The sequence below is a fragment of the Symphalangus syndactylus genome, chromosome 1 (genome assembly GCF_028878055.3).
Source record: "Symphalangus syndactylus isolate Jambi chromosome 1, NHGRI_mSymSyn1-v2.1_pri, whole genome shotgun sequence".
NCBI classification, from domain to species: domain Eukaryota; kingdom Metazoa; phylum Chordata; class Mammalia; order Primates; family Hylobatidae; genus Symphalangus; species Symphalangus syndactylus.
The window spans coordinates 103,979,521-103,990,000 of NC_072423.2; the positions used below are offsets into that span (position 1 = coordinate 103,979,521).

General features: G+C 42.0%; 1 protein-coding gene across 6 annotated transcripts in view; it reads left to right on the forward strand.

Moving 5' to 3' along the window:
• ARHGEF3 (Rho guanine nucleotide exchange factor 3) overlaps positions 1–10,480 on the forward strand; it is a 361,980-nt gene that overhangs the window by 170,430 nt on the left and 181,070 nt on the right. The gene's annotated exons all lie outside the window — the stretch shown is intronic.

Consider the following 10,480-nt stretch of genomic DNA (forward strand, 5'->3'; position numbering starts at 1 on the left):
ACCTTCTGTTTTGTTGTTGCGATTTAATGACAAAGTGGATTTCCAAGATCTTCTCTTTTTCTTTGGATTGGAAGATGGCAAAACTCAGTTTTAGAAGTTCATGCTGCTTGGAGCAACTGTTTTGTAGGTTTCCCTAAAGTGATCCTGGTGTTTTGAGTCTGTTTATTATTGGGAGAATGAAGTCAGATATTATCAGTGGAGACTCAGACGATACCATTCTCATTAAGAATATCGTTGTTTGGTTTGGGTTATTTTGGAAAGAGTGTCTGGAAATGTTATGTTTCCATGGGTTGAAGAATGGTTAGGAGCTCTGAAGGTTACTTTCCCTATCCCTTTTATTTATTTGTTTTTTGTGGAGGTAGTTGTTAAAGTTTTGGATAAGCCAAAACTGTTCCTTATTTGTTTGTTTGTTTTTGTTTTTTGAGACAGAATCTTGCCCTGTCATCCATGCTGGAATATAGTGGTGCAATCACGGCTCACTGCAACCTTGACCGCCCGGGCTCAAGCAGTCCTCTTGCCTCAGCCTCCCGAGTAGCTGGGACTACAGGCATACACCACCATGCCCTGCTAATTATTTCATTTTTTTTTGTGGAGACGTGGGTCTCACTATGTTGCTCAGGCTCATCTTAAACTCTGAGCTCAAGCAATCCTCCTTCAGCTCAAGCTTCAGCCTCCCAATGTGCTGGGGTTAGAGGCATGAGCCACTGCACCTGGCCTGCCAAAACTGTTTTTTAAAGGCAATGCCCATTGCTTTTTCTATTCTTCTCATGAGAACTATGTTCCTGGGACTGATTTCTGTAACCCTAATTCCAGCTCTTGTGTATGACCATTCTAAACATATTAATTTTTTTCAATTTTTTATTGTGGTAAAATACATATAACACATAATTTACCATCTTGACTATTTTAAGTATATAGTTTTGTGGTATTAAATACATTCATAATGTTGTGCAAGCATCACCACCATCCATCTCCAGAACTCTTTTCACTTTGCAAAACTGAAACTCTATACCCGTTAAACAGTAACTCTCCGTTCTTCCCTCCCCCATCCCCTGGCAACCACCATTCTACTTTCTGTCTCTGTGATTTTGATTATTCTAAGTATCTCATATAAGTAGAGTCAAACAGTATTTGTCTTTTTTTGACTGGCTTATTTCACTTAGCATAATGTCCCCTGGATTCATTCATGTTGTAACATGTGTCAGAATTCCCTTCCTTTAAGAATATTCCATTATTGTATATGGTGGTAATAGTGTATGGAGCTCTGAAGGTAACAGAGAAACAAATACTCAATTTCTCTGTGAATATACGACACTGTTGCATAATTATATGTAGTACATATTTTGCATTTCATTATTACCTCTAATAGTGATTGAAAACTACTCTCTGTATTACAAGGCTGAAAGATTTGAGAGCTGTTTACTGCATGCCCCACGTTAAACAGTTTTTCTTGTCAATTAATATTGTTAAACGGTGACATACCACATTTTGCTTATCCATTCATCCTCGGATGGGGCTTAGGTTGCTTTTGTGTTTTAGCTGTTGTGAATAATGCTGCTATGAACATGAGTGTACAAATATCTCTTAAGACCCTGCTTTCAATTTTTTTCCCATAAGTTATTGGGGTACAGCTAGTAGCTAGTATTTGGTTACATGAGTAAGTTCTTTAGTAGTGATTTGTGAAATTTTGTTGCACTCATCATCCAAGCAGTATGCACTGCAACCTATTTGTAGTCTTTTATCCCTCACTCCCCTCTCACCCTTCCCCTCAAGTCCCCAAAGTCCATTATATCATTCTTGTGCCTTTGCGTCCTCATAGCTTAACTCCCACATATCAGTGAGATCATAACGATGTTTGGTTTTCCATTCCTGAGTGACTTCACTTAGAATAATAGTCTCCAGTCTCATCCAGGTTGCTGCAATGCCATTAGTTCATTCCTTTTTATGGCCGAGTAGTATTCCATTGTATAAATATACCACAGTTTATTTATCCACTCCTTGATTGATGGGTATTCCATGATTTTGCAATTGCGAATTGTGTTGCTATAAACATGCATGTGCAGGTATCTTTTTCGTATAATGACTTCTTTTCCTCTGGGTAGATACCCAGTAGTGGGATTGCTGAATCAAATGGTAGTTCTACTTTTAGTTCTTTAAGGAATCTCCACACTGTTTTCCATAGTAGTTGTACTAGTTTATATTCCTACCACCTGCTTTCAGTTTTTTTGAGTATATACCCAGAAGTAGAATTGCTAGAACATACAGTAATTCTATTTTTAATGTTTTGAGGAACCACCATACTGTTTTCCACAATGGCTATTCCATTTTATATTCCCACCTACAGTGCACAAGGGTTCCAGTTTCTCCACATCCTCACCAACACTCCTAATTTTGATTTTTTTTCAATAGTAGCCATTCTAATAGGTGTGAAGTGGTATCACCTTGTAGTTTTGATTTGAATTTCTCTGATTATTAGTGATGTCGAGCATCTTTTCGTGTGCATTATTGGCCATTTGTATGTCTTCTTTGCAGGAACGTCTGTTCAAGTCCTTTGCTCACTTTTGAATTGGGTTGCTTATTTTTTTTTTGTTATTGAGTTTTAGGAGTTCTCTACATATTCTGAATATTAATCTCTTTTCAGATATATTATATGCAAATATATTATCCCATTCTTTGTGTTGTCTTTTTGTTTTGTTGACATTGTTTAGACATACTTTTTTTTTTTTTTTTTAAAGGAGACAAGGTCTTGCTCTGTCACCCAGGCTCGAGTGCAGTGGCACAATCATAGCTCACTGCAGCCTTGACTTCCTGGGCTCAAGTGATCCTCCACCATCGGCCTCTGGAGTAGCTCAGACCTTAGTGTGTAAGGGCTTAGCAACAACAGGACTCCGAAGCACCTTTGTCCTGAGGTAAACATGGACGTAGTTTGATTTTGTGGAGGGAAGGAAGCAGCATATTCGATGGAAGGTCGAGACTGCATTTTAAAGCCGCTGTTCTAGCCATGTTTTTACAGCTTGCCCAGGACACCAAGTAGGAGGCATGGAAGGGGAAGTTGATTCAAACCAGATCCTAAAAAGGCCTCTCTTGATGGAACACTCAGACGTGTGACTCGGAGCAGGCAAAGTCAGAGTGGTGACCCCAGCTGTTCACCGGGACAGAAACAATGGGTGGCTTTAGGACCTAAATATAGACAAAGTGGATATCACTTAGGGAAACTCGTTCCTGATACTGGCCGGGGTGGGCAGTTCTCTTGGGAAGCAGCTCCTGTGTGCCAACCCTTGCTCTGCCGGCCCTCTTTTTCTGAATATCTCTGTCCATATTCTAGCTTCCCTGCATTCTTTGGGCACCTGCCTCAGCTTGGCAGCTTTGAAATAACCCATCACAGATCCTTATTTCCCCATCTCTCCCTTCCAAGTCTTCCTTGCAGTGCTTACCACCTCTCTCCCTTTCTTCTCACAGATCCCACCCAGCCCCTGCCATAAACCCCAGGTGTCCTCTCCACCACATTCCTCGTGGAGGGACGAGAGCACTGGGCTAGGAGTCAGGAATCTGAGGATCAAGTTCTGGATTTTGCAGTTACCCCTGGGCAATGCTAAACTTCCCCAGCACTAGGTTCTCCAAGCAGAACCAGTGGAGATGTAGCCATCAAGGACTGAGATCCTGGAGGTTGCAGCCTGAAGTCAAATCCTCACTGTCACTTACTCTGTGACCTTGTGCAAGTTCCTTACCTCTCTGGGCCTCAGTTCCTTCACCTGCAGGATGAAGATGCTGATAGTACCTGCCTCACAGGGTATCAGGAATTTATAAAATAATATCTGCGAAGCGCTTCAAGCAGCATATCTTGTTAGTGCTCAAAAATGCTCTCTATGATTATGATTGTGATTTTTAGGAAAAAGAGACTTGAAATAGATCAGTGTTTGCCAAATTTCACTCATATTTTTCATATCCACATACCACCGGTACTATTATTTTTCAGTTACTGTATTTCTTTAAATTATCTCTTTTTCGTTTCTGTTTTTGGCTTTTTAGGTTTGGGTTTTTTGGTTTGTTTTTGTTTGTTTTTTAGACTTAGGCACATCCTAAGCAGTAATAGCCCTGAAATCACAGGTTGGAAATGTGTTTCCTAAAACATATTATAATAAATATATACAGGTCTATTGCATATGGTCTGAGATGATATTATATCACCAGTGGGGTCCACTTTCCATGCTTTGGGGACCGCAGAACCAGTGGCTCTGAGCATCTGAGGTCCAGGTTGCTGCCTCTAGTGATTTTGACTGTACTCATCCCATCTTTCCATCAATCAGGCACTGCCTGAGAACCATCTTTGTGCTGGATTCTGCGCCAGGTGCCAAGGTGGCCAAAATATGGGTCTTTGTAGTCCCTGCTCTCTTCTTGGAATGGGACATTACCAGCCCAGAGAAAATGAGAGAGAGAGGGACACACACAAAATGACCTAATTTCTGAAACTCCATCTTAAAAGTAAGAAAAGCCAGGGCCACTCTCCCTGCCTGAAACCTCTGGAGTTGGGTAAAGAAGACCGTCTCAGTCAGCTTTTGCTGAGTAACAGCTACCCTGAAACTCAGTGGCAAACAATAACAAACATTTACTCTGATGCTTATAAGTGTGCAGGTTGGCTGGGGTGGTCTGTCCTACATGGGTTCATTCTGGACAGTGCTACTCACGTATATATTCTTCTCTTGTGGAGCAAGCAGAAACACATGATGTCTCTTAAGGTGTAGGCTCAGAGTTGGTACACTGTCTCTTTCACCTCACAGGATCAAGCCATGGAGGTCAGGGAAAGGCATAAATACTTGCTGAAGAATAAATTGATCTACCGCCAAGATCATCACCATTTATTTACTGAACCCACATTTACTGAGTGCATATTGTGTGAAGCACTCTGCGTGTTGCTGGGGGTGGGGGGTGTTAAACGTAGTAACAGTAAGTGATGAAGGTGATGAGAACGCCTACCCCAAGGCCTGGCATGTATTAGGTCCTAAATGAATACGTGATGAATGATGATCTACTGGTACCTCTTGAGTGCTGACTAGTGATGAGTATTTCACAGGGATTATTTCATCTTATCTTCCCAGCCCTCTTGGGCAGATACAGCAAGCTCAGGTCAGACAAGTGCAAGGCTGTTAAGTGCTTGTGATCTTCTGATATGAGAAAGGGAGAGTTGATGGAGGCATGGCAGCAGGGAGAGGCCACATGCCATGAGACCATCCCTGATGCTGGGGAGAGAGGCAGGCTCTGCACCAGCCAAGCACAGGTTCAAATGCCTTGTGTGTATATTTCCATGCATACTTTGTGGACTGTTTTGGGCACAAACTCTTCAAGCACCCACACATACTAAGAATTTAACATGGTACTTGGCCTCTCATAGTTTCACTAAATCGCTAGCCCTCTGCCTTCTTGAGTTCACGGTGTATCTTTGAGTGTTCTCTTTAGAAAACTGTACATAGTTGTGAAAATGTCCGTACGGCCCCCTGGCTCCTGGTGAAGAACTCTGCTCTGATTTTTCACTCCATCCATTCTCCCTTCTCCTTCTTTCTGTCTCTCAAGAAATTACTCCAGAAGCGAAGCAGTGTTTTTCTGTATTTGTATGCCAGTGTCAGGTCCAGGGTCTGACTCGTATTAGCTGCCCAATGAGTGTTTTCTAACTGAGTGAGAGAATAAAGATGATAATGTTGATGCTACCTCATTTGCATGTGCATAGCATCAGGGAATTTTTGAACTGAATGAGATAGAACATACATGTGCATGTGTCATTATGATAAAATGATTTCTATTGCTTTGGGTATATACCCAGTAATGGGATTGCTGGGTCAAATGATGTTTCTGTTTTAAGGTCTTTCAGAAATCACCACACATGGCATCCAACCCCTTTATTTTCTGGATTATAAAACTGAGACTGGATTACAAACCTTACCCAAAGGCATACAGCTAATAATAATAATATTATTATTGTAATTAACATTTCCTCCCAAGCAGATACAATTAGTTCTCATTCCTTCAGTACCTTTTCAGAATACAGGGTCCATTCTGATGTATCAGTTTTATGGATCACGTTGCAAAACTGAGTTATCTTGTCCCTCGTATCTGAAGCCAAAGACATGGATGAGAGAAACATATTCCACATCTCAACTTCAGAACCATTATGGTGTGAGCCCCTTAGGGCAAAGTGCTTGTCACCTCACCTCTTTCTCTGGATCCCCCATTTCCACTCTGTCCTTCAGTTCTTGCCCAGAGCTGTGTATATGGACGCGGAGATGGGGACATTTGTGCTGAGGCTGGTCAAGCTGTGGGTGGAAGGTGGATTACGGACAGAGCCAGGCAGGAATTTGTTCCTGCAGAGTCCTGGAAATCTTATTTGGAGCTGTTCTTCTATTCTTAGTTTTGAAGGCACTTTGTTCTCTGGTGCATTGTTTTAACAGCCACCAGGAAATCAGTCCCCGCTCGGGGTCACTGGTGTCTGCCTGTGGCCGCCCAGGTGGGAAGTGTACTGGTTTGTTGCAGGGTTGATCCTTTGTCATCAAGATCATTGTAGCCCTTTCTCCTTTTGTTGCCCAGCCTGTCTGCATGGGGCAGGGAAGGGTAAGGAAGCTCTTTTTCTTTATAGCAATGATAACTGTACTTCTTTTGTTCTTTTAAGTTCAGGGGTACGTATGCAGGGTTTGTTTTATAGGTAAATTTGTGTCATGGGGGTTTGTTGTATCGATTATTTCATCACTAAGGATTAAGTCCAGTGCCCATTAGTTATTCTTCCTGATCCTCCCTGTCCTCCCACCCTCCACCCTCTGATAGGCCCCAGTGTGTGTTGTTCCCCTCTGTGTGTCCACATGTTCTCATCATTTAGCTCCCACTTATAGGTGAGAACATACAGTATTTGGTTTTCTGTTCCTGCATTAGTTTGCTCAGGATAATGGCCTCCAGCTTCATCCATGTTCCTGCAAAATACATGATCTCATTCTTTTTATGTCTGCGTAGTATTCCATGGTGTATATGTACAACTTTTTCTTTATTTAGTCTGCCGTTGATGGGCATCTAGGTTGATTCCATGTCTTTGCTATTGTGAATAATGCTACAATGAACATACATGTGCATGTGTCATTATGATAGAATGATTTATATTCCTTTGGGTACATACCCAGTAATGGGATTGCTGGGTCGAATGATATTTCTGTTTTTAGGTCTTTATTATTGTTTAGGTCTTTCAGGAATAGCCACACTGATTTCTATAATGGTTGAACTAGTTTACCCTCCCACCAACAGTGTATAAGCAAATAACTGCATTTATTTCTATGTAAAAAGAAAGATGCTAAAATCCGGGCCTCCACAGTGTTGTGCTCTCTGGAGCAGTGTTGTCCAATAGAAGTAGAATGTTGGCCAGGCGCCGTGGCTCACACCTGTAATCTCAGCACTTTAGGAGACTGAGGCGGGTGGATCACCTGAGGTCAGGAGATCAAGACCAGTCTAGCTAACATGGTGAAACCCTGTCTGTACTGAAAATACAAAATTAGCTGGGCGTGGTGATGCAGGCCTGTAATCCCAGCTATTCGGGAGGCTGAGGCAGGAGAATCACTTGAACCCAGGAGGCAGAGGTTGCAGTGAGCCAGGATCGTGCCATTGCACTCCAGCCTGGGCAACAAAAGCGAAACTCCATCTCAAAAAAAAAAAAAAAAAAAAAGGTAGAATGTCAGCCACAATAGTGATTTTAAGTTTCCTAGTAGCCACATTAAAATAAGTAAATAAAAAGAAGCAGATGACATTAATTTTAACAATACATTTTAACTCAGTATCTTTCTTTCTTTCTTTCTCTTTTTTTTTTTTTTTGAAACAGAGTCTCGCTCTGTCGCCCAGGCTGGAGTACAGTAGTGTGATTTCGGCTCACTGCAACCTCTGCCTCCCAGGTTCAAGTGATTCTCCTACCTCAGCCTTCCAAGTAGCTGGGATTACAGGGGCCTGCCACCACGCCCAGCTAATTTTTGTATTTTTAGTAGAAATGAGGTTTCACCATGTTTGCCAGGCTGGTCTCGAACTCCTGACCTCAGGTGATCCACTCGCCTCGGCCTCCCAAAGTGCTAGGATTATAGGCGTGAACCACTGCACCTGGCCCAAATACTAGCATTTCAACCTGCCATAGCTATAAAAATTATTAAGAAGATGTTTTACATTCTCTTTTTCATACCAAGTCTTCAGTATCCAGTGAGTATTGTATACTTAGAGCACATCTCAATTCAGACTAGTCACATTTCAATGTCAGTGACCACACGTGGCTCACGGTAGCCATCGGACACTGCAGATCCACAGAGCACCAGTAAGTGCTTCTTGTGACGACAGAAATGTTTTCTATCTGCTCCGTCTCATATGGAGGCCACTAGCCTCAGGTGGCTATTGAGCACTTTAAATGTGACTAGTGCAGCTGAGGAGCTGCATTTTTAATTTTATTTAATTTTGATTATTTAAAATGTGAATTTAAACAGTCACATGTACCTAGTGGCTCCCATATTGGACTGGTCACGGTGGCTCACACCTGTAATCCCAGCACTTTGGGAGGCCAAGGTGGGCGGATCACGAGATCAGGAGTTTGAGACCAGCCAGCCCAACATGATGAAACCCCATCTCTACTAAAAATACAAAAATCAGCCAGGCGTGGTGGCAGGCACCTGTAATCCCAGCTATTCGGGAGGCTGAGGCAGGAGAAATGCTTGAACCCAGGAGACTGAGGTTGCAGTGAGCCGAGATCGTGCCACTTCACTCTAGCCTGGCAACAGAGAGGGACTCCATCTCCAAAAAAAAAAAGTGAATTTAAACAGTCACATGTACCTAGTGGCTCCCATATTGGACAGCACAACGCTAGAGATTTGATCTTATTAGAAAAATATCAATTTAAACTTGACCAGGGTATCATTTCTCACCTACCACATTGACAGAAATTAGAAAGTTGGATAATGCTGTTTGAGGAGGGGAACAGAACCTTTTTTACATGGCCAGTAGGAGTATAAATTAGAGCAGGCTTTATGGGGCCAATTGACAATGTTTAGCAAACTTACAAATACACATTCCCTTGACCCCAACAGTTCTGTTTCTGGATATTAATGCTACAGAGTCTCTTATGCGTGTAGGCTGGTTTATGTAGAAGGATATTTGCTGCAGCAGAAGATTGGAAACTACATACATACTCAGTCAATGGGGACTTAAATAAATACGTTATTGCACATTTTAAAAATGTAATTTGCAACTACTGAAAAAAATTGATTATTTCATAGCACAGAAGGCTTTCCCAAATATAGTGTTAAGCAAGTGTAGAGCAGTACCTATAGTGTGTTAGCATTGGGTAAAATAGATGATTTGCTTATTTATGTCTAGAGCTGGTCTGGAAGAATGCAGAAGGAAGCGATGGCTGGGATGTGAGAGAGGTCGACATCATCATATGGTGCCTATACCCTTTTGGAATTTATTCCTGTGCATTTGTATATTACCTATTCAAAAAATGAATACCTAAAAAATAAAAAGAGAAAACTCTAAGGGAAGGGTGAATCAGAGAAGGCTTCCTAGAGAAAATGACCTTTGGACTGGATTGTAAAAGATGCACAGGCGTCCTTCAGGCAGGAGGAAGGCTGAGGCTCAAAGGCGTGAATGAGCGGGATGGGTTCAGTCATCCATATGTACCCAGCAGTGGCAGAGTATTCGGTGTATTAAAGAGCATAGTAATGGAGTTTCGACATGCATGACTAGCCAGATGGGAGAGGTTTTGTGAGTAGAGTTTGGACTTAACTCTGAACCAGAGGAGCCAGAGATGGTTTGAAGGAAATAGGAAGTAACGTGCTTGTATTAGTATGAATGACAGCTTTGGTGGAGTGGTGAGTGGCCTGAAAGAGTGGTTCTCAAAGTGTGATCTGAGGAGCCCTAGGAGTCCCCAAGGCCTAGAGGGTACTGACGACGTAAATACAAAACAGATGTTCTTTGTATGTGTCGACCAAAATAACAAATCATAGCAGCTTGATTGCAGGAGCAGATGTATGAATCCAGCTGTCTTCTGTGCAGCCAAACATTAGAGTAGTCAAAACATAGAACGATGTTACTCCTCTCATGTTTTTTTGAAAATATAGTTAATTTTTATTAAAATCTGGTAATTAGATTAACAAGTAATATGTTTATTTTTAAAAGAATAAATATTTTTAAAATTTCTCAGTTTTGGCTGGGCCTGGTGGCTCATGCCTGTAATCTCAGCACTTTGGGAGGCCAACGTGGGAAGATCGCTTGAGCCTAGGAGTTTGAGACCATCCTGTCAACATAGCGAGACTCCATCTCTACGAATAATTTTTTAAAAGGCTGGGTGCAGTGGCTTATGCCTGTAATCCCAACACTTTGGGGGCCAAAGTGGGAGGATTGCCTGAGCCCAGGAGTTTGAGACCAACCTGGGCCACCTGGCAAAATCTCATCTCTACCAAAGAAAATACAAAAGTTAGCT